Source organism: Papio anubis, chromosome 13 (assembly GCF_008728515.1).
Source record: "Papio anubis isolate 15944 chromosome 13, Panubis1.0, whole genome shotgun sequence".
Taxonomy (NCBI): Eukaryota; Metazoa; Chordata; class Mammalia; order Primates; family Cercopithecidae; genus Papio; species Papio anubis.
The window spans coordinates 40212017-40233450 of record NC_044988.1 but is presented as its reverse complement, the minus strand read 5'-3'; the positions used below and the strand labels follow the sequence as shown (position 1 = coordinate 40233450).

The following is a 21434-nucleotide window of genomic DNA, read 5'->3' as shown; positions in this document are numbered from 1 at the left end:
TGGGATTAATATGCAGAATATACGAGGAGCTTAAACATCTCAGCAGCAAAAACACAAACAATGTGATTAAAAGATGTGCAAATGATTTGAACAGATGTCTCTCAAAAAACAGAATTTACCATCAAATGTATTTAAAAAATAACAACATAAATCATTAGAGAAATGCAAATCAAAACCACAATGAGGTATCATTTTGAGGTAAGAGACCTATAAGGCTTGCTTCTAGAACCAGATGAAAAAATATCCAGGACTAGCAAGTGGCTCCAAAAGCAACCTCTAGTTGCCCTCCCTGCACTCAGCATAAGACACTTACACCAGCACTATGACAGTTTACAAATTCCATGGCAACACAAGAAAGTTGCTGGCCCTTTCCATAGCAACGCTCAGAAGTTGCCACCAGTTTTCTAGAGATTTCTGAATAATCCCCCATTAATTTGCATGTAATTAAAAGTGATTATAAATACTCACTTTTAGTCAACAACGAACAAGATACTATAGTCAACAGCCCATATGTTACTACTGTTGTTGCACTGCCTATGGGCTAGTGCTGCTCTGCAAGGAGCCATCACTGATCTGTAACATTGCCACTTCAGTGAAGCTCCTTTCTTCCACTGCCAGCTTGTTCTTAAATTTTTTCCTGAGCAAAGCCAAGAACCTGCACTGCATTATCTAGTGCCCAATGTGGGACAAGAGAAGTCACTGATTGGAGAGGCAGCTAGATGGCAAAAAGCAGAGAGGCAATGATTGTGAAAGAGATGGCAGTGAAGAAGTGAGATGGTGAGAAGTGGTGAAGCAGCAAGGCCATTGGTGATCAAAACTGTAGAGCTGCAACACTAAGTCTGTAACACTAAAGAGCTGCTAACATCGCAGAGCTGTAACAGTAGTTAAAGATTCTTTTCAGAGCCATCATCTTTCTTGACAGGTGGAGGCAGTGAAGCTGAGTGGATGGGTGAACAACTGCAGAGCTGCTGCCTCATGTGGGACCCACCACTCCAAATGGCAGGTCACAAATCCGCACACACTTCATCTGTGGCAGCCAAGTCCTACCCAAGCCAGAGTAACCTGGATGACTTCACCCAGCTCACCCCATGCTAGAGATCAGTTGGGACCATTTTGGCTCCTGTACATGGGTGAGCATCCTCTCTGGTCCCTTTTAATATTGGGTGAACCAGGAAATAAGTCCTCTGGCTAGGTGGTCAGTTCAAAGTCCCCTGTCATTTTGGTGCCATGAAAGAAACTTGCCTGGCCAACTATGTTCTTGTCACCCTTTCTCTTAGTCCTTTCCCCTGTATTGTCCTATGTTTTTTTCTGCCAGTCATTTATTTTCCACTCTGAAATGAATGTTTCATTTATAGTTGTTTTTGATTTTTGCTTTGGCTCCTTGCTAACTGTATTTGGGCAATTATTTAAATCATGACACTTGGTTGTGACAGATCCCCCATTGTGTTGACTCAGGACCACCATAGTCATGTTGTTCTGTGCTTCCAACTTGGCTTTTGGAGGTCACAGTTGGCCACCCCCTAGATGCTCAGGGGTTTTTAGCATTGACATTCCCTCTAGGATTGTGGGTGATAGCCCCACTCATGGGGAAATCTTGGTCTCTTGGTCTCTTTTTTCTGCCCTGAAGTTGGAAATTATCGTTTTCTGTAAGAGCCAGTTGTGGACCCCTCTCTGTGTGCTCTCTTCCTTTCTGTCCAATAAACTGCTTTGCTTAAGCCCATCTTGGACTGTTGGGTGAAGGGAATGGGGGTTCCTGGCCCCCTGACCTGATGGGTAGCTACCCACAGTTGCAGACAAGTGGATGCTTGAATATTTTCTTCGATGTCTCTCTTACTGGGTGGATTACCTGTTGGCTTGGGGCCTCTAAGGTCTCCCTTTCAGCAACACTATTTACCCTTACCCTTCCTCCTTTCTACAATTACCTTTTTTTTTTTTTAATCCCTCTTTGTTCAAACTAAAATGTTTACTTCAATCTCTTTGGAATTCAGACCCAAAGCATTCTACTGCCCACCACTCGTATCTCATAATCCACTTTTGTAAAGCTTTACTACCTCTACCTACATCTTCTCTGCAGTATGTGGGAATTTGAAAGTAAAAGTAACTAAGCTTTCACTAGACTTAGGGCAAACTGAAAAAAAAAAAATTCTATAAGAATCCTTTCTGGAAAGTGAACATGACAGTATCCCAGAGGACTGGCCGCTGGGGTGTCATGTAGGCAGTGGGAGCAAATTCAAGTTAGATAATTTAAAGAGAAAAAAATAATTTTCTATTGCAATACCATTTAGGTTCAATACAAATTGGGGAACCAAGAGATTTGACCTAGACATGGTTCTTTACATTATAATACTATTTAACAACTAGATTTATTCTGTAAAAAAGAAGGAAGGAAAATGAGGAGAAGTTTCTTATGTGCAGCTTTTATGGCCTCTACCAGGATGTGAATCTAAGAGAATGCTGCAAAATGTGTCTAGCCCATGTCACTTTCAGGGACCAAAAAGCAGCACTAGTTATCTTAGATGACCCCCTTTTAGCTGCACCTGCTAGGAGTTTCATGCCCCGCTTGAAGCCTCTGCAGTTCCTGAATTCTGAGGGAGAGTGCTGCCAGTTCTCTAGTGCAGGATTTCATTCCAAGGTCATCAGGCACCCCCCTCCCTTATCCAACTAAGCCTAGTCTATACCCCTGCAGCCTACAGAAATAAGCCTAACCAATACCACCAGGAATGCGGCACCATATCAGCTCCCGAAATTAAATCTGTGCCCATTGTGAGAAACAGACAGAGATAGGGGAACAATCAGAGTATATCTCACTTTTTTATGTACAATTTAGCTTTATGTGAGGATAAATTTAGCTAGTTTTCAGAGAATCCAGGGAAGTTTATAGAGGAATTTGTTAAGTTGACCATATCCTTTGATTTAACTTGGCATGACATGCAAATATTATTATTCACTTGCTATACCATAGAGGAGAAAGAAAAGATTCTAGATATTGCCCATGAATATGCAGTTGGAGTGCTGCTTGTTACCAAGGCCATTTATTGTGTAGGGGGAGTTTCAGATCTGGACCCTCAGTGGAACTACTAGAGAAGTTCCCAGGACCTCGAACTCACAGATCACATGCTAACTTATTTAATAGAAGGTATAAAAAAGTGCATGGTTAAGCCAGTTAATTATAGCAAGATTAGAGAAGTAATCTGGGGAGAAGATGAAAACCCCACTCTATTTCAGGGCTACCCGGATGAGGCCCTCGGGAAACATACTAATGCAGACCCTGACTCCCTGTAAGGCCAAGTTCTCCTGGGCATGCATTTATTATTCAATCTGCTCCTGACGTTAGAAGGAAGCTACAAAAGACAGCAGTGGAGCAGTAGAACCCCAAACCCACCAGGCTGCCTCTGTTAATTCTGTTTACTTTCCCAATTAACCTAATCCAGTGTGAATGGAAACAAAACTCTATAGTAAATATTTCAAAAATTGTAGCAGCAGGAAATCATCTTAATGGTTGCTGGAGTTGTCATCAATATCCCCAGGATAGAGTTTCATTTTCCGGCACATCTGGAAAATCTCACAGCCAACTCTATGGACCTCTCAATTAGCCATAGTGATCCCTTAGTATCCCGACCCTTACTTGTTAGGTATTCTCCCCCGTTTTTCATCCATTGTTGTGCTAATGACACAAAAGTAGAAGTTTCCTTACAATGCTCTAATCAAACTCTAGTAGCCAAGTTCCCAAGGCCACAGTGAGGTAAATGAAATCCCACTTGTAAGTGAGGAAACCTTACATGGTGCCTGATCTGGGAAGGTAGGAGTACTGCCCCCTTCTGGAAAACAAGAGCTGTTCAACTACCTCCATTGGGACAAGGAAAAAGTATCTCTATAGACCCAATCTGGCAGGAAATAATAGACATTACACCCCCATAGGGCCTCAATTTGTGCCCCAACTGGGGTCATCTTTGTCTGTGGTTATGAATGGGAAGGAGTCCCATCCTGTGACCACTCCCAACTTCCTAGGAAGCCACCTTTTCTTTTAGGAGTAGCTTTCCCTTGCCTATCAAAAACTTGGAACAGGAGTTAATGCACGTTGGCCACCATTGCCACTCAGGGGATCACTGTCTACAACCCCATAAAACCCAGAAATACTAGAAATAAATGAGCAATAAGATTAGTTCTGGTGAGAACCAGTGAGGCAATAGGACTAGTGGCCCCATGTTTATTGCAACACCATTCACCATACCAAGATGTGGAAACAGCCAAGGTGCTGAACAGCGGATGAATGGATAAAGAAAATGTGGTATATATATATACAATGGGATGCTATTCAGCTATAAAAGAGAATCAAGTCTTGTCATTGCAGCAACCTGGAAAGAACAGGAAGACATGTTAGGTGTAATAAGCCAGAAACAAAAAGTTAAACACTGCATATTCTCACTCATATGTGGAAGCTCAAAAATCTCAATCTCATTGAAAGTAGAACAGAAGCTATAAGATCCATTGAAGGAAAGAATAGACAGGGAGAGATTTGCTAAATAATACAAAATTACAACTAGATAGTAAGAATAAGTTCAAGTGTTAGTTCACGCTGTAAGACGACTATAGTTAACAGTAATAGAGATATTATTTAACATAACTACTAGGAGGATATTCAATGTTCCCAGCACAAAGAAATGATAAATGTTTGAGATGATGGCTATGCTAATTACCCTATCTGATCACTGTACATTATGTATATATAGAAACATCAATGTGTACTCCATGAATATGTACAATTATATGTCTATTTTAAACATCTCAAAAATACAGGAATTATTTGACAATTTTTTAAAAGAATATATACAGGTGGCAAATAAGCATGTGAAAAGTTGCTTCATCTTACATATCCTTAGGGAACTGTAAATTAAAACAGCAATGAGACATCACTACATACCCATTAGAATGCCCCAAATCCAGAACACTGAAAAGATCAAATGCTGATGAGAATGGGGAGCAACAGGAACTCTCATTTATTGCTGGTGGAAATGAAAAATGTTATAGACATTTTTTATGTGTGTAACATTTAGTAATTTAGTAGTTTTGTATAAAATAAAACATATTCTTACCATATGATTCAATAATATCACTCCTTGGTATTTGCCCAAATGAACTTAAGACTTATGTACATGAAAAAATCAAAACGCAGATGTGTTCAACAGTTTTACTGATAATTGGCAAGCCTTGGAAGCAACCAAGATGTCCTTTAGTAGCTGAATGAGTAAGTAAACTGTAATACAACCAGGTACTGGAATATTGTTCCAGGCAAAAAAGAAATGAGCTATTAAGCATAGAGGAAACTTAACTGCACTTTATTATATGAAAGAAGCCAATCTTAAAAGACTAAATACCGTATGATTCCAGCTATATGACATCTGGAAAAGGCAAAAACTATGCAGATGGTAAAAAGAGCACAGATGAGTTTTAGGGCAGTGAAACTATTCTGTATGACACTATAATGGTGGATAGATGTTATTATATATTTGTCTAAATCCATTGAATGTACAACACCAAGAGTGAACCTCAATGTAAACTATGGACTTTGGGTGGTAATGATGTGCCGATGTAGGTTTATAAATTATGGCAAATGTACCACTCTGATTGGGGATGTTGACAATGGTGTAGCTTATACATATGTGTGGGCAGGGGTAATATGAGAAACTCTGTACCTTTTGATCAGTGTTGCTAAAACTTTCTAAAAGTAAAGTCAGTTTGAAACAAATTAATTTTAAAATTTATACTTTTGAGATATTCCATATAAATGCTCCCTAAATTAACTTGACTATTAATTTTTAAAAACCCAAGAGAAATAAGAAAAATAACTATTTTAATGTTTGAAAAACTACAAGAAGCAGGCTTCCATAATAGAGACCACAAATCAAAGATGTATATAAAGAGAAAAATATATGTGTATATACATGCTTACAAGCATTTTCACATATATAACTATGTACTCAGTAGTTGAGGGGAAAAGGAAATAAAAAATGTAAAGGAACAAAGATTAAAAGCTGATTGTCTGCAGGTATATTTCAGTAGCCAGTAGGAATACTGGTTTTTTTCTGAGTATGGAAGACCAATATCAGTAGGTTGCTACTGATATGAGAAAGTGTTCTAGGGTCACATTTTTCTAGGTGGTCTAGCATAATTTTTCTACCTAAAAGGAAGAGGAAATTCCTAGATAGAATGTTAACTCCTTAATGCTTAAAAGGAAACTTATTCTCCCTGCATTGGCAAAATGAAAGGTATTCTTTTCAGAAACTCTATGAAATAACTCTTGTAGGATTTCACACTGTAGCCAATGGTGGAAGGACATACACTTACAGTAGTCTGTCCAGTATCATATATTTGCATTATGCATTCCTCCCTTGAGGTTAGTTAACACCTGCATATTCTTTTTTTTTATACTTTAAGTTCTAGGGTACATGTACACAACATGCAGGTTTGTTACATATGTATACGTGTGCCATGTTGGTGTGCTGCACCCATGAAGTCGTCATTTATGTTAGGTATATCTCTTAATGCTATCCCTCCCCACTCCCCCCTCCCCACAATAGGCCCCGGTGTGTGATGTTCCCCTTCCTGTGTCCAAGTGATCTCATTGTTCAATTCCCACCTATGACTGAGAACATGCGAACACCAGCATTCTGAGAACATGCGAACACCAGCATTCTGAGAACATGCTCTGGATAAGGAAATCCAGAGAATATGGCCAAGTTATTTTATTTTTCTTAAGCAAATATAACTGAATAAAATAGTGTTAATCCCATGATTTCACCTCATTAATACCACATACTAAATACGTAAATTAAGTGATTCCCAAAAGCATAATTTATAATGCCTAGTAGAGTGGAAAAAGGGGCCTTCAAACCCAATGGTCAGTGAAACCAAATCCCATTCCCAGCCCTATAACCAAAGGTGTGAATCATTAAAACGAAGGGCTTAAGAGTAACCTAAATATTCAACATAAACAAAAAGGTGATTCAGTGGCTTCCACATACACTCATATATAGCCATATTAATACTTACAAAAATTGCAAGTCAGTCCATAGAGAGGGACCCTCGCTATCTGAAAGATACTACATTTTATCCAACTATCCTTTCTGTGCCTTTAGAAAAAAAAAATAATGAGAAATGTTTAACCCGTCTGTCATAGTTTATTTTCCTTTCACAGTAAAAAATATTGTGAGGTAAAGGGGTATATACATTTATTTTACATTTAATTCAATTGAAAATAGCATGTTAATAACTTATACTGAAAATTTTTCAATAACAAGAATTTGTCATGAAGAGCTGAATCATTCAGGATATAATCAAAGAACCATTATAAGAATATAAAGACTTACATAATTTATATATTCAAAAAATAATTCGGGTTTGAAGTTGTTGTTAATTGCCCATATCCAATTGTAGCACATATTATATCTAAAAATATCATTTTAATTTACATGTTTACTTATTCACTGTCTTCTTACTTCCGTTAGATGGGATGGTCCAAAAAAGCAAAAGTTTTCTCTTTAACAATTGCTATATTCAAAGTGCTTGGTGTAGGGACTAGCACATACTGAATGGCCGAAAGACTCATTATGACTTATGTATGCCTAAATACAACATGAAGAGTGGATATAGATCTGTTGGCCCTTTAATGTGGTTATATTATTTAGGTTTTAATTGTTTCCTTCTTTATATTTTCTATTTTGGAGGATTATACAGATCAAGGGAAATGAAATTACTATGTACCTTAGCAAGAAGTGATTGAGTAAATTCCAAATTGGTAAACATTCCCCAAAACTGTGATTTAATGCAGTTACTGCCCTGTAGGTAGCTTTTTAATGGCTTCCATTCTTCATAATTATTAAATTCATCATGTTGCTCTTTACATGTTCCTGTCTAGCCACTTTAACTTATGATTTTCGCTTCCTATTTTAGGAGTTTATGTGTGTGTAAATGTGTGCATATGTGTGTTTGTATATGCCCCAGCATTTATAAGTGGAGTATGAACCCAAGGTAAAAAACACTTTCAGACTGAACATGAAAAATTTTAATGTGCCTCAAATTAATTTAAGCTAAGATTTTTCTTCTTAATTAGCTGTTTTATTATGATAGTATGTTATGTATTCATTTGTTTAAATAACTTGTAGTGGCTTACTAGAATGTGAGAACTGAACTCTGGTTCTTAAGAAATATAGAAAATTAGGCATTTATATAAACAGCTTTTGTTAAATATAAAAGAACACATAATTTAAATTGTTTAAATGTGTATGCCCTGCATATAAAGATTATTGTGTTGCTAGTCTGTTTAAATAAGAACATAAGCTCATATAAGGGGAGTAATATAAAAGAGTTTCCATATTTAGCTTATTTTAGTTATCTAAATGCTTTTGGACACATTATGCATGTAATAATCTCTAGTATGCTATTTTATGAAGTGAAGCTAATTTTAGTCACCACAGCAGAAAAGCACAGTCTCTACTGCAAATACTTTCCTCATTTAGCAATTTTAGTTGTGACAAGACTTTGCTAATCTGATTTAGAAACTCTTCTCATAAATTTCTAAATTGAGATGGCTTTGAAATTAACTGTGCAGTAGAGAAGGTGAACTATTTTGGAAACTCACCCTGACCATATGAAGTCATTAGTTTTTACCTTATTCATTCAAAACTGCTGTTGCTCTGTTGCTTTTCAGAAGATATTTCCCCGATGGGTAGAAAACAAAAATTCACTGATTCTAATTTTTTAAATTTTGTGTGTAGATATATATGTGTGTGTTATATATATATATGCATAAAATTTTAAAAATATATATGTGTAGATTACATGTATCTATGTATGCTTATAATTAAGAATGCCACATGGGCTTTATATATATATAATTTACATTATATATTATGTAAATTACATGCATATTATATACATGTAAATAATCTACATATGTAGATTATATATACTCATATATATAAAGCTCACATAGCATTCCTAATTAAAAGCAAAAGTGAGAGAGACGGACCATAAAATGTTGTTTGCTATTACATATGTCAGTGCATTTAAGGGTTATCAAGCCAATAATAATGCAAAAAGCAGTAAAATATGAAAAAAGAAAATTTACTCAGAGAGTATGTTTCAATGTGGAAAGTGTGGAAAACGGTGTCAAGTTCTTGCTAATTCCTGAATAAATAGCGTTTTTCTGAATCCCAGGTTTTGTAATTGCAAATTCTCCATCATCAGGAATAACCCCGTAAGTTAGGCATAGGGAAAATTTAAGGATAAGACTTGGGAGGAATTCAGGAGGGGCCATGTAAAGATCTAGACATCCTACAAGTAATTATGGAAGAGAAAAGTAAGTCAAACTTTGAACTTTGTGATGGTTTACTGAAATAAGAACCTAGTACACAGATTACAAGTGTACGCAAAGGCTTTTCTACCTTTGTGTAGAAAAGGGAGATATAAGAGTAAATTCTGGGAAGAGTATGTTCGTAAAATAGTTCCCATATCTCTAAATTTTCTTCCATCAAAACACACAGAACAACTTCTGTGAAAAAACAAATACACATTGATAGAACTTCCATTTCCAGCTAAGACAAAGTAATAGAACCTGGAATAGTCCTTGGCTGGAAACCTGAACTAAACATGGTAAAACAATAACTTTAAGGATTTTAACAATAGGCAATGGAGGGCAGTGATAACCAAGAGAAGGGAAACAAAGAAAGTGAGCCAAACAGTTCTCCCAACTTACTGCCTAGGGTGTGTCTGGTTGTGGAGAACAAACCTGGGTGTCCAGAGAAACCAAGGTAGCTACAGTTCACTAGGCAGAATGTTGGGGGAAAAAAAAAAAACAAAAAAAAAAACAGAAGTTATAGAAAAAGAAAATTCCAGAGATCTACAGAATGTGCATCTTATGATAGTTAGATGAGTACTGATTAGCAAATATACATGAGGAAACTAAATGAGAAAATGAGACAGTAAATGAATCTACAAAAAAGGCAGAGAGATTAATTGCTGGGAACTCACACAGGGCTGGGGATTTACACCACCAACCAAGGTAGAAAATCTCTTAACACATGGAACATTGGAATGACTCTTCAGCCTCTTATATCTTATTTAGTGAAAAAAAAAAAAAATTCCCCTAGACTACAAGTTACTCTGTCCCCCAACAAAACCAAAAAACAAGACTCAAAAGGAAAAAACTGTTTCCAAGTAACTTAACTGTGTACCAGAACAAAACTCAAGAATATGAATAGAAATATTTTTTTTATTTAAACAAATAAGGTGAAATATACAATGACTAGCATCTAGTCAAAAACTACCAGTAATGCAAAGAAGCAGGAAAATGTGATTTATAATGAAAGTAACATTTAATCCAGGGAAATATGGTAAAATAACACACCTGATTGAATTAGCAGACAAGGACATTAAAAATTTATTATAACTCTGTTATTTCTCCTGTGTCTGAGAAAGTACAGGGAAGATAAAACATGCTAAATAGAAATGGGATAATTTTAGAAAGACTCAAATCAAATTTCTAGAGATGAAAATACAATTTATGTGATGAAACATTAACAGGATATTAAACATTGGAGAAGAGATAAGTGAACTTGAAGTCACAGCCAAAGAAACTATTCACAATGAAACACAGAGAAAAAAAAGAAAAGAAACTAAAGAAAATGAGAGAACCATCAGCGAGCCATGTGAAACTTTAAGCAGATTAATAATATATATAATCAAAGACCCTACAGGAGAAGGGAGAATGTGGGGTAGTACACAATAAGTATGGAGAAATAATAGTTGAATTTTAAAAATAAATTTGACAATAATCATTAACTGCCAAACCCACAAAACTCAATAAACATCAATACAATAAGCACAAAAAAGAATATACCAAGCTACCTTATAAAAATTGCTAAAATGAGTCATAAAGAAAAACAAATCTTAAAAGCTGCCAGGAAATAAAAAGATATAATGTATATGGGGGTAAAAATAATGACAGCAGGCTTATTTTTAAAGACCTTGTAAGGTTTGTCTTGAGAAATCTGTTGAACCAGAATATCATAATCCCTGAAAATATCTTTCAAAAGCAAAGACAAAATAAAAACGTTTTTCACACACACACATAGCTAAAAGCCAACATAGAAGATAAAATGGGATCATAAATAAATATTCAAAAGAGTGAGAAAAAAGGGAGAATCAATTAGACTTTAAAAGCTAAGGATTTGTTATAATGTAATATCAATAATTATGCTAAATGCAAAAGGTCAAAACACTCCACATGAAAAGCAAAAATTGTGAGTGCAATCCACAAGACAATAACATATACAAATTGAGATTTATCTGAACTAAGATCTTCTGCTCCTTGAGAGTCACTGTAAGAGAATGAAAATATAGGCCACACACTGCGAGAAAATAATTACAAATCATATGTCCAAGAATAAGTTTGTATTCAGATTATAACAACTTTCAAGGCTCAATAATAAGAAAACAAGCAAATTAATTTAAAAATGTACCAAATGTTTAAACAGACACTTTACCAAAGAAGATCCATAAATGGCAATGAAACATGAAAAGCATGAAACATGAAAGAGTACAAGAAAAGATTCTGAGCATCATTGTAATTAGGGAGATACAAATTGAAATCACAAAGAGGTATTATATATTCTGCAATGTCTAAAATTAAAAGGACTAATTTTACTAAGTGTTGCCAAGGATATGGATGAACTGAAACTCATGTATTGCTACTGGGACCTCTTGCTGTGTTGCAGTAAATATTTCACTGTTTCTCTGAAGTTTTTCTCAGCAGAAGCTGGTATCACACAGGTATTGAAGCTGTCAATAGTTTATACCCACAACTCAGACTCTGGCTTAGCTTGAATACCTTTTCACCTAGTTTTGCTTTAGAACTTGTCCATGCTATCTTTGGGATGGCAGGGAAAGGGCAGTGAGGCATTTCGCCACATCAAAAACTTACCTTCAGCAACTACAAGTGTTTGTTATTCCGATGTCACATCCATAAAATTGAAACTAATACTATATAATCAAATGGGCAGATTAAATACAAATAATGTATGTAAAATAAAAATAATATATAGAATTTCTCTGATGGTTTAAGTGTCTTTCCTAAAAGGAAAATTGACCTTGACTTTGAGGTTAAAATCAACAGATCCATTCAGAAAACAGTTTCCAAATTTGTTGCCTGAAATAATAGTTTGAAGGACCAACTGCTATGAGGAGTGATTTATCAAATAAAATTAGGAAACCTGTTTTCTGTATATGGTTCAGAGAATCACTATGCACAGAAATATTTTCAGACTTGTGGTGTCCCTAAGTAAGAAAATCTATTCTATTTTGTTAAAGCTAGCATTTACCCCCAATTTTTTACCTTTAAACTTATTTCTCACATAACGTCTTTTAATATTGCTACAAATAGAGAACAATTATTGTTAAATACACCTTTGAAGTTTAGTTTGAGTCATGAGATATTATAAGAAAAAGAAGAAAAAAGGGACAGAAATATGCAGGAAAATTTTCTGAATAATTTATGTAGCTTTAATCTAAAATACTCTTTGTCACTTTGCAAACATAACTTTACAATTCTGGACCTAAATATCAATTCTAAATTAACACTGACTTGATCAGCTTGAACTAAATCTGTGTTTGCAACTATCTAGTGTTATATGGTTCTGTGCCCTGTATGACTTTGAGCTTAGAGATTTTAAAAGCCATTGTAGAGAAGGTGAATAACAAAAAATGCAGTAAAGTGTTTATATTTATCTAAATATTAGTTTGAGGAAAAAAAAAAAAGTCACATCAATCTCCCAGGTAATGATGTAGACAAAAAGAAACCAATAAAAAGGTTTTATTGAATGTAACAAAAATAACATGATTTAGTAACTGCAACATAAAACCTGAGGCAAAGTCACCTATGGCTTTCCTCTTCCCTATTGAAAAAGAATCCCAGAGGTAACAGTATGATCCTTAGAGTTTATATTCTAATTTTGTCACTTATTAGTTACTTGACTCTGTTAATCTATTCTAGCCTGAAATTTCTCTTGCACAAAATACTGGTAATATCAGTCTTCCAGGGTGAATACAGTGTCTGACACGGCATAGGCCTTAAAAAATGAGAGTTGCTCCCTTTCCTTGAGATGTTTAGAATTTCAGCATTATACCGGTTACAAATTTTCAATCAAGTCATCAAATATCAAATTATATCAATATATGTTGAAGGGCAATACGTAAAAACCATAACATTTCTCGGATGACCTTTAGCTAAGCAAAATAAATTGTAAAGGAAAAAATTTTTTAAGTCTATAAAATTTAAAACAGTAATGTTTAGACAGCTGACAAAAATGATAGATGTTTCAAAAAATATAATTTGTTTTAAAATGTAAGAAAATAGAGATGCTTCCAAAATGTAATGGGATTACTAGAGTTATCTATGTATTCAATGTATTTTTATTGTGTATTTATTATTGTATGTATTTTATTGTTTAAATAGGCAATGGAAAAATTTAAATTCACTAACTGAATTTTTAAAACATAAAAAAGAAATCTTGAGTAGACTAAACTTATATGTAGAGGCAGAATTACCATCTGCTCTGTAGAAAAATAATTAATTTATAGGTTGAGCTATACAAGAGATAAGTTCTTATGAAATGACATATTCCTGGTTTGAAAACCCTAGCACAGTATAATTCATCTTCCTAAATAACTATTTACCCAATGACTATAGTGAATTCTTCCTTTTGCCTCAAAACTAGGTAGAATTTTTGAAATTGCTTTCCAAATCACTTGAAACGAAGGTAATTTTTTGTTATATTTTCATATTTAGAACAAGGCACTTTATAATAACCCAGAGATAGCAGGTTATTTATGACAATCATTATCATTAAGCTAACATAGACATAACATTTTAGAGATGGGCCCTTAAATCAGACCTCCAAATATCACCCCACAGGTCACTAGTCACTCTGCCTTATTTTCAGTATTTTAATGTTCTTTTTTAACTTCAGTTTGGAGAATGCATATTGCCTTTCCTTTAAGTTCATTGACTTCCTCTGCTACAGTGTTTAAATTATTAATAATCAATGACTGTTAATCCCATCCCTACATTTATCATGTTAGATTTTGCACTTTCCAGATTTTGCATTTACACTAGGTTCATTCTCATGTTTTCCATCTGTCTATTGTGACCCTAATTGTTCTCCCATTATGTTTTTTATATTTTTCCTTTAGATGATTGAACACATTTTTAGTGTTTCATAGCTGCTTTGAACTCCTTATTCTCTAAATCCAATGTCCTTGTCATCTCTGCCTCTGCTTCTATTTATTGCTTATTACTTTGGTTATCAGTCACCTTTTCCTGCTGATCCCCATGTTTAGTAACACTTTCTGTATACTAGGCACTGTGAATATTATTTTTTAATGTTTTGATGTGTTTTTGTTGATTTTTTGAGTGTTCAGTTTGTCTTGATGGCAGTCAGCTTTCTGAAGGATCAGCTTTATCCTGTCAGGGCTTGTTTTTAGGTTGGATTATGGTAGTTCTAGAGTAGTCCCATTCCTAAAGTGTAGCTTTTTTTCTTGGAAGGGAGGATGCAGGGAGGTCTTGATTAAATGCCTGATATGTTCTTTGTCAAAGTCTGTTGACTTTGGCTACTCTTTCATTTCTCCCTATACCATGTGAACTCTAGACTCCATTGCCAGCTCACAAACCTCTCTCCTTCTCCAGCACCTGATTTCGTCCAGGTCTCATGGCTCTGAGCACACATACATATGTGGTTAAAGACTAAAGAGGATCCCTATGTAGATTTTTAGAGTGCTTTCTTTATTCAATTCTCTCCTCTCTGTTACCTTAAAAGCATTACAAGGCTGCTACCTCAGAAGCCCAAAACTGTCATCTCATTCTCCTCTGCCCAGTGAAATTACAGTTGTTTATAAAGTGTCCGAAGGCAAAAACAAACAATAAAGAGAGAGACTATGGATCTCTTCTGCTGTTTTTCCCATCTCTCAAGAATCACAACCTTGTGTTAGCTATAGTCTAATACCTGAAAATTAGTTCTTCATATAGTTCATGCAATTTTTAATTGTTTATGGATATGCAGTTAAGTCAAATACTCATTTTGGCTGATATCAAAAGTCCATTAAAGCTCCTGAAATACTGCCAATTTGATTTTATTTTTGTACAAGACAAAAATGAGAAAGAATTTCTCAATGCCGAAATAAAACCATGTATCCCAAAAAGGGCTTGAACTGATGCTCCATCATTAAGGAGCTGAAGAGAACACAGTGCCCTACACTGAAACTTGCTCCCTAGGCAAAGTTAATAAATGCTTTCTCCATGTGTTTTCTTTAGTTAGATCCACTCAGGCAAAGGTATCAGTGACCTGAGCAATAGAATCTACAGAAAGAGATATAGATTATAGAGAGCTGTATTTTTAATCTAAAATTTCCAAGGAGTAAACAATACAATTCTGGATTTGTTTTAACCTTATAATGTTAGTACCCATTAATATTTTTTGTGATTGACTTATTTCATTACATATATGCGTCTGTCTTCTGAGCCATCCCTAAATTCGTGGCAAGCATTTGCATTTTTTATTCATCTATATATCTGTAATACTAACCTTTGGCTGGGTATACCAAATGCTTTTTAAATGAAATAATGATTAAATTTAGATTTACTTTGTTTCAAAAGAGGTGGGGTTTTTTGGTATTTGATGTAAGTGTATACATCGAATGCTAATAATGTGCTTGTCACGTTTCTAAATTTTTAATATAATTTATATTTAAAACTTATAGTAATATTATTAGAAGGGCACAGAAACATAGAATAGCAAATGACTTGCCCAAGATCATATGACTAGTGAATAGCGAAAATGAGATTCAAACTCGGGCACCAGGCTTTTAAGCAGTATGACACGCTACTTCTCAAGCAAGAAAACTGGCTATATTCATTACATAACTCCCATGATAAAAGTCACAAAAATATTACTTCTTATGTGTTGGATGCCAAAATCCAAAGGAGATTTTAATGGGGGTAAAAAAAAAAAAAAAAAAAAAAAACATTAAAATCTGTTATTCATTAGCTTGGCAAAAAAACTAACAGAAGCAGAGGCTGATGTACATTCAGAGACTGCATTACGATTCAAATCTGCTTACTAAAGTAGAAAATATTTCTCTAGGTAAAAAAGTTAGTTTTGCAAAACGCAACAATTTGAGATGAGTTGAAAGAGGTGGGAGGTATAGGGCAGAGGACAATATATAACTTCAGAGTTTATACTGTTGTATCATGTACTAAGCAGGTCCATAAGAAGTTTGAGTTATCAATACATGATTGATAAATGAATGGGTGCATTTTTCTTCACAATTAGTTTATTTTTACTCAAAACGTTTGAATCCTTCCATATTTCTGTTGCAATATCTACTTAGAATGTCTTTCAATGACATTAATAAGTGTCCTTCCTGACATTGGACCCAGGGTGGAAACCCAGAAGCCTATGTAGTTTCAAAAATTCAATTGAAGAATTTTACAAATAAACTTTCATCATACTTGTCAGATTTATAGAACCTAATCTAGTAAGAGAGATTATTGTAGCTAAATAGCTTAGAGGGAAAGTATCTTTTTTTAATTGGCTCTGGACAATTTATTAGTCTCTAATGTCATGGGCACTCCGTTAGGCTGTGAGGAAGTAATTGGTGGAGTAACATTCAATTGAAAATCTCTGTGGATGACAGTTCATGCCACCATTACATCGACTTAATCAGTGAGGTCCAGTAGCGTCCTCCCCCTCCTAGAAGGAGCACATCCATCATGGAACAAAAGATTCTCTAATGCCAGAATGCATTGTCATGTTTTTCTCTTAGCCTGTATGAGAACAAAAAGTTTTCAGTCTAAATAGAAGAGTACCAGACACCCTTATCCCATGGAAAATAATTGCCTGAATTCCTAACAACATTTCAGTTCATTACTTTTGCCATATTAAGAAGATAATCTGCACGGATATAATCTTACTTAGGCTAAGTGAAGACTGTTTCATGTCTTGTTCCTGAAATAGATGGGCAATCTCCTGATAGGTGTGAAAAACTACATATATATAAAGTCTTCACAAGTGTCATTGCTATGCCTCTCAACATAGCATCTGAATATGGCCAAAAAAATCTTAAAATATAATATCCAACCACAATCATCAAATATATTTCCTACTACTTTTAGAAATTTCTGTATTTAGTTCTCCAGCTTCTAAGGGGGAAAAAACCAAAAGCATAGGGCAGAGCTTCCTTTCTTTCTTTTTAATTATATTTTTCTCTCCTTTTTTTTAAACTTTCTCATTCCTCTCTTCCTTCCCTGATATTTTGATTCTTCATCTACTTCACAGTACATAAGAAAACCTCTCAGATATTATAGGCTTTGATTGCAGTGTGAATGGTTTACTTGAAACTGACATCAACTATTTCTTGGGGAAGACAGCTCAACACAAAAAGGATGTTTGTAAGTATGCCTTATTTTAGAAAAGAAAGAAATAAATGACACTTATTCCTGACAGTCTGTAATATATGTGTTATTATTATCTTGATCTGGCCCAGATGAATTCTTTCGACTACTTCACTCCATATCACATATTTTACATTAGCAATTTTAACTCACCATACCATCTGTCTTTATCAACATCTGCCTATACAGATGTAGAGTTGACATGGAAATATTCATAATCAACTTAATTTCTATCATATTCACCTATTATTAGAGTAAATATTGCATTGTTGGTTACTTTTTCTTTTGTTTTCACCTTCAAATATTTTATCATTATTATTGTCATCTTGGTTCAAATTTTAGTAATTTAAAACTAATGTGGCAGTGACCTAAGCATTAACAATGTTGACTCACATTCAAAATTTTTGCATTCTATATGATTTTCAAAATCATTGTTAGATAGCAACTATTTAATACTAGAAAAAAGATTTGAAAGTATATTTTTAATCTTTCTAACAGAAATGGTTCTTCCTAGGATGACTCAAGGTTATTTTTTTTTTGTATTACATTTTACTATTTTTTTACTTTTACTGCCAGTAAGCTCTTCTGTCAAGAATCAGAATTTAATGAAAAATAAACACCACCAGTGGAGTCTTGCCAGAAAAGTTGATGTAACAATTTCTTAGAATTGATGTGAGCTACTGTTATTGAAGCTAAAGTAATTTCTTTTTCCTATTTCTCTTTTTTTTCCCTCTTTCAGCATCCTCAAATAATATATATAGTCAAATATTCAAAGTAAGGTTCTGATAAAGTAAGTTAAAAGGGAAAGTTATAGGTTTTGGATGAACTTTGTTTGTAATAAACTTAGCATTGATTTTCAATTAATATTTCTTCTAAATGTTATATTTGGTAAATGACATTATTTTATGACTTTAGTTGAAAGTATCTTACATTCCTGTGTAATACCTTCACACACTTAGAATTACAAAATATATATTTTCAGCTTTTTCAGTGCTTAAAGTCTAGAATACATCATCCTGAATGCACATTCAAACACATCATGATATTTCTCTTATACAGTTTCAAATATTTTTAATAATGTTCCTTGCCTGAAGGATTGATTGAGCTTCACATTTTTTTCTACATTATACATTAGCATCTGTCACATTTAGGGAGGAAAAAAATTAAATAGACTAAAGCAAAGATTGGCAAACTATAGCCTGCCTGCAGTCATCTATTGTAGTAAATAAAGTTTCATTGGGACACAGCCAGCCCACTCATTTGTGTATTATCTATGGCTATTTTTGTGCTACAGAAACAGAGTTTAGTGATTTCTACAGAGTTTATACATTCTTCAATGACTCAAATAGTCAAGAGAAGTTTGCCGACTCTTAGAATAAAGCACGTCAAGATTAAGACATTTGCTAACAAATCTGCACTAGATAAAAGTGATATGCCTTTAAAAAAGAAAAAATTAGACCATTTTAATGGTGTTCAAAATATTTTCCAATTCTTTTAGAGTCAAAATTATTTATGAAGACTATCAACAAAAAGAAAATTGTTTTTCATCCAAATGTAAGCCAAAACCACACCTCTTACTAAAAGATGACGATTTACAAACAGAAAATATTCTCTGAATATATTGTACATGTATACATTTTTATATATTTATAATTACAATAACATATCAGTATTATACTGAATAATTAATATTAGTACATATAATTAAAATATAAATTAAATATATTAATATAGTAATATATTGTTAAACATATGTGTATATATATTTATTTAACCATGTGCTTTGAATATCAGTAACCACAAGTGAATATTAAAGTATAGGTAAACAACCAACCCATGGTATGTATAGCACCTATAAAACAGATAATTTTAAATTGGCTAACATTCACGTGTTAGTATAATGTGCATATAAACTCAGGGCATATGGAATTCCTATCCTCAAAAAATAATCAAAAATAACTTTGGTTTGAGAAACCCTACACATTCTCAAATTCAATTGATTGATTAAAAAGCCTATGAGTCATATACAAATGATTGTTGCTATTTTCTTTGTACTTAAAATGTTATTTCTCATTTGGACATTCAAGAATCAGCTCATTTATCTCTCCTATTGTAAAACCTGGCCTAATGTCCACAGGGAGAGGTTCCTTATTACTCTTTTCTGGAAGTAAAAATAAGTTTATAATTTCATTGTGGCATCTATCATGGTGTTAACATTATTTGTTGCACGTTTGACTCTTTGAGTAACAAATAATATGCTTAAGGTCATGAACCATTTTGTAACTTATAATAAACTTAGCATTGGTTTTTAATTAATATTTCTTTCAAATTTTATGGTCTCTGCATCACATGATGTAAAACCTTTATGAGAGTACAAGGTATTCCTATGTAATACCAGAATACTTGCCCATAAACATCAACTCAATAATTGTGTAAATATGGAGTAGATGAGAAGAGTTCTTTCAGATAGTTTATATCTCCTTTCAAAGTTATTGTTTAATTATCTTATCAATAGTGTGATTACATCAAGGTTGCAATGATCATTTTAGTCTACATCTCAGTTACACTTGCTGAGCAATTTATTCACCCACTGAAAACTGTTCCACACCCTTGGGTTCTTCTTTCTCTTATTTAATATGACTGTATGACAAACAACATTAATTCTGATCTGAAACAGTTCAAGTTCCCTCATGGCAGAGTGGATCCCTGAGTTATCAACATTAGTTAAAATTCCAAAGAGCATCTTGAAGGAACTCTAATTCTGTAATTTTCATAATATTGGGGAAAATGAAGAATGCCTAAATGTCTCTTCACTGTCAGGGACAAGGGATAGAATTACATAATAGAAGGGTACTCCAATACTCAGCAAATATTCATATGTATGTACTTAAAAGTTGAGCAGCTAAACAAGTGAGACAAAAAGTAATAGAATTGTAAGGAGAAATGGAAAAACTGATATTAGAGTTGGAGATTTTAATACTCTTCTATCAGTAATTGTCAGTAACTATCATATCCGGAACAGATCCTAACTATATCAGTAAGCACCATAAACCATTGAGGTACTCCCCAGATGTCCACAGACATGTTTTACTAGGGGTCTGAAGAAACTCCTCAAAGTTTCATGACTTAGCAGGAGACAAGATAAGGGTAATCACCGCTAGCAGCTGGACCCATCTAGATTAGGTAAATTTACTGAGGCTCCAGAAGAAAGTCTTCAGGTCTCAGGCCTTAGCTATAGATTAGAAGTTAATCATTTACGTCATTAGATGAATCCACACTTACACATAGATATATAGTTTAGAACATGTATAAGCTCTGGAAAACTTTGCAAATTTGAGTTGGTCTGGCAATATTTTCCCAGCCTTCTCCCTGTACCTGATTACATAAATAAACTCTCTTCTTTCCCAGTTCATCTGCATCTTGTTATTGGGCTGTGAGAATAAGCAGCTCAACTCCTGGTTCAGTCTGGACACGCTCTGATGTCAAAAAGTAAAGCAGAGAATACAAAAACCCTCACTGAGCAGTCTCCATAGACTGGCCAGAACCACTTAGTGGTTGGTTGTCTCTTATCAGGAAGATATGCTACTCAGTTGTTGTGAATGACTAAAGGGAGGGGCCACAGTCAGGCTATTGGCTGAAGTCAGCACCGAAGTCTTTTGAAAGGAATGGTTTCTGTTTATCTCTTTAGGAAGAAAGGCTAATGGTGGTTAGTGAGGGAGGGGTTTTAACAAGGCATGTCATACCTCTGAGCCTGTCATGGACAGGAACTCAGCTTCCAGGGTTTCCTTGGGGTCCTGTTGACCAAAAGGGAATCTGTTCAGTTGCTTGAGAGCCTTAGAATTTATTTTTTAATTATGACTTATGACCTCAGAATACCTGACTTCTACTAAGTAATACACATGTTGGTAGGACCTGGGGATAAATGGATAAA

The 21434-nt window shown here is 34.3% G+C and overlaps 1 long non-coding RNA gene across 2 annotated transcripts in view; it reads left to right on the top strand.

The window, feature by feature from the left end:
* LOC103878336 overlaps positions 1-18013 on the top strand; it is a 50774-nt gene extending 32761 nt beyond the window's left edge. For both annotated transcript variants that reach the window (XR_002517602.2, XR_002517601.2), the window contains one exon: positions 17388-18013. This is a non-coding gene — a long non-coding RNA (uncharacterized LOC103878336). The remainder of the gene's footprint in view (positions 1-17387) is intronic.
* The last annotated feature ends 3421 nt before the right edge of the window (positions 18014-21434 follow it).